This window comes from Ctenopharyngodon idella, chromosome 8 (assembly GCF_019924925.1).
Source record: "Ctenopharyngodon idella isolate HZGC_01 chromosome 8, HZGC01, whole genome shotgun sequence".
Taxonomy (NCBI): Eukaryota; Metazoa; Chordata; class Actinopteri; order Cypriniformes; family Xenocyprididae; genus Ctenopharyngodon; species Ctenopharyngodon idella.
The window spans coordinates 13,985,805-13,989,806 of NC_067227.1; positions in this window are offsets into that span (position 1 = coordinate 13,985,805).

Consider the following 4,002-nt stretch of genomic DNA (forward strand, 5'->3'; position numbering starts at 1 on the left):
TTACACTAGCTCCGCCCACTGGTTGGGCCACTCAAGTTTAAAAACAGACACATAGAATTCAGTGTCTTTAATGGTGCAATAGTAGCAAGTAAGGCTTGCATACATGGCTTTTAAGGTGATCAAAACGGGTTTGAATCCACCTTTTGCCGAGATTGCTCTTCTCCATTTTCCCATCACATATTACACCAGAAAGGCATTTATTTTTAATAAAAATGAAAATAATGTAATAAAAGTGGAAATAAACTGCTTAACGAGTGTTTAATAAAAGTATTTATTGGGTAGGGTTAGGGGAAGGTGTAGGGAGGGATTTTATTCTCCCAATGAGGCATCCATTTAATAATTTTAATAAATATAATCATTTACACTCTATAATATTATTGCATCCTGCTAATGTACAAAAATACTGAGGTGCAAATAGTATCTGCCAATATAGCCTAAAGTAAAATAGCATCTAATTACTATTTACTCTTATTGCAAAGAACTGCTACTTTTACATGGTGTAAATAGAATGTATCGCTATTTTCACCTAGTGTAAATAGCATCTATCACTAAGAAAATATGCTATTTTCACCTAGTGTAAATAGCATCTATCACTAAGAAAATATGCTATTTTCACTTAGTGTAAATAGCATCTATTGCTATAAGCACTTAGTGCAAATAGCTGCTGCCTATATAAAAATATTTGACCACACAATGATTGATCAATGTTACAAATCAAATATTCCAGAGATTAATAGAAAGTTACAATTATTTGGGTGGCGTTTCAAATGAAACACAATTTCGTTGTATTCTGTTCAGTTTATTACTTGGCAATTTACTGGTGTTACCACTTTTAATAAGCACGATTACTTTAAATAAATACTGATCCTTCTATGAGGTGGCTAATGCATTCTTTTTGTCCATAGGCCTACACATAATGATTTATTAGAAAAGTTCAGGAGGAGCACGTTCAGATAATCTGCCCACTCAGCACAAGAGGAGGCTTATATACAGTATAGAGCCGGCTTACCTCTGTTCCACAACAGTTCTCCCAGCACGCCTCTTCCACCCCAACTCCCCACACTCAATTTTCCTATTTTCCACACTCCTGAGCCCACTCCTCGGACAGCACACCAAAAACGCATATCTTATAATATTTCTGATTATATTTAAGTGTTAACTTGTGAATTAATGTAGGTCTACACTCTGTATTTATTTGCCACTATTCACCTCTGCACAGCATTTAATCAGATGGCCAGGTCTAGCAAGTGTAGTCTTGTTCAGTATGTTTATTTGGACTTAGATGTAATTTAAATAAAGCTGAATGGGTTGGCAGCATCAGTTCCATGAGGACAGAGCATTGCCTTTCAGTGACCTCACCATTAGACTCTATAAACACTGCGTGTTACATGAGAACACAGGATTATTCATAACAGTATAACGCCTTTCCAACTGAGCTAATCAAGGGGTGAAAAGTTACTTGTAGATATAGGCTGTTATAACTTTAATCACCATATATAAATGATTGCGCAGAGCAAGATTGTCTACCACTGGCCGTCGTCCAGTTTCAATCTGTTATTCACTTAGATCTCTATATGTCTTCACTGTGAGTCAAGTACTGCAATACTGCAAGTAGTTCATTTGAAAAGATAAAAAATTTAAATCCCAGCATCATATCACAGGGCATTTCTAACACTCAGTACACTTTATTTTTCATATATGCAAATATGTCCCGATACATCTTTAAAGTGACAGTGACCCCTACTTTGCTGTCATCCTGCTTGACACGCAGTGCGGAGGGTAGAAGTGATTTGGTGAAATGGCTTTAAATGCCATACATTAAGCTGTCAGAACAGCATTGCTCTATGCCAGGGTGTTGGAAAAGAAATTCGTTCCATTTTCCGATGTCACTGCACCAGCCGATGAGAAAGTCAGATTGAAATATCAGAGCAACAACACATTGATATGAACGTGCAGCTGAGTGAAATAAAAAACAATGGCTTCTTCACACATTTCACTCATGAAAGAGAATAAAACATGCTCAAGTGCAAATAAAAGCACATAGGGTCATGACAACCCACAGCCTGAATAAGAATCTTTATATTGTCATTAGTGTAATCAATGGTGATGAATTGGAATTTAAAAGGGTCGGCTCCTGGATATGAAATGGCTGTTAAGTTTGGTCCATTCTATTAGGTAGTTGCTTATCATTAGAAAGTGCCACTGGTAAATTGGATCCACTGGAGCCAATTAACCACTCCAAGACATTGAACGCCGCACATCCTCATGTATTTATTGATCAGACACAATTGCTTTAAAGTAGGGTTATCAGCGTTGTAAAAGCACGCTTCTCGCTCTTCAACAACACATGTACTAAATATGTAATATGGCTAATTATACTAAGAGTTGGTACTTCCATTGAAAAAACAAGCTCATATTTGCATCTGGGAAGCAATTTATTATTCCAAATAGATATTTGCCATTTTAGCAGATGCTTTCATCTAAATTGGCTTACAATGCACTAATTGCGAGCACAATACCCGTGGGATAACCTGGGGTGAAGTGTTTTGCTCAAGGGCACGAAAATGATTGAGCAGGACTATAGTACCTCAACTGTTCACTGCTGCCTGGGATTATATTAGCTTCAAGCCTATGGCCACCTCCATTAGTACTAGTATCCTGGAGAGCAATGCCATCTTCACATATATATTTTTGAAATTTGATTATTTTTGTTTGATTTTTGGGTTGGGTTATACAAATGAAAGAAAATGCTATATTTTTACAAGCATCTGATTTGTAATTTCTTAAATATGTCTAACATCATGTCATTACCAGTACAGTGTATGTATATATATATATATATATATATATATATACATATGGGTCAATGATGTGACTGGTCATTTTTTTGTCCAAAGGGCTTAATAATAAAAAACAAAAATATGACAGTAAGGTAATACAACTAGATCTCTTATATTAAATCCAAAAGTTTTAAATTATATTTTGCTACATATAAAGGTATTTTAAATATTTTGAAGTGTCAAAAGGTCATTCGGTTTAACCGTCCAAAGGCCAATACAGCCACTTCATTTGTGATTAAAATATCTTAAAATGTAATAAATGTATTATTTTTGTATTCTGGCATGATTTTATATCATCATTTATCAACATAGTGCATAATGGTATTAAAATTATTTGTAGAAATTATGAGAAAGTATGTCCGGAAAAATGTCATTCAGAGTAACCAATATAAAGTGACCATTTTGGATCAAGTCATGCCGTCAATATCATGTGACAGGATGTGACATCATTCAGACGCCTGCAAAGGACCACAGGGTTGTGAAGCAAAGTAACTAACTCTTTTAACTATTTGAAAAATTCATTTTTTACGCATGTCCCAAAACATCAGGTCATTCGGTACAACCGCTTTTAAAACATGGAAAATGTTGTAATATTTTAAAAACTTGTACTAAATATAAAATGTTTGGTTGTCCTTTTGCTAGCTAGCTAGCTAGATATCAGCCTGTTAGCATTGTTTGAAAATATCATCATTCGGTATAACCAAAAGTGTCATTCTGGTTAAACCGAATGGCTTTTTTAGTGACAAATTTTGTCCATCTTGTAAATGACAAAAACAGTGTTAACTGGTTATAAAAACCACATAATCTCCTTGTTAACACTTAATAAAACTTCAAAAGTAATTATGTTTTTATGTAATTATGTCTCCATTATGTTTTTTTACACTTTTAAAAACCATCAGTTTACATCTGAAAGAACCAATATTTGAAATGTCTGTTTTCAGAGCTTCTACATTACCCTCACGCTGACTTAGAGTCAAGTCTGTTTCAAAGGAATTGTGGGCATGAAACATAACCTGGCATGAGGCTCATGATCTCCACCTAAAATAAGCATGCTGCACTCTTATTTATTCAGTTAGGGAGCACTAAGCATATTTCGGTTACATTTGAGTTGATTTTTTTCCCATTAATAATCTGAAACATACCATTGAATACTACAAGTCGA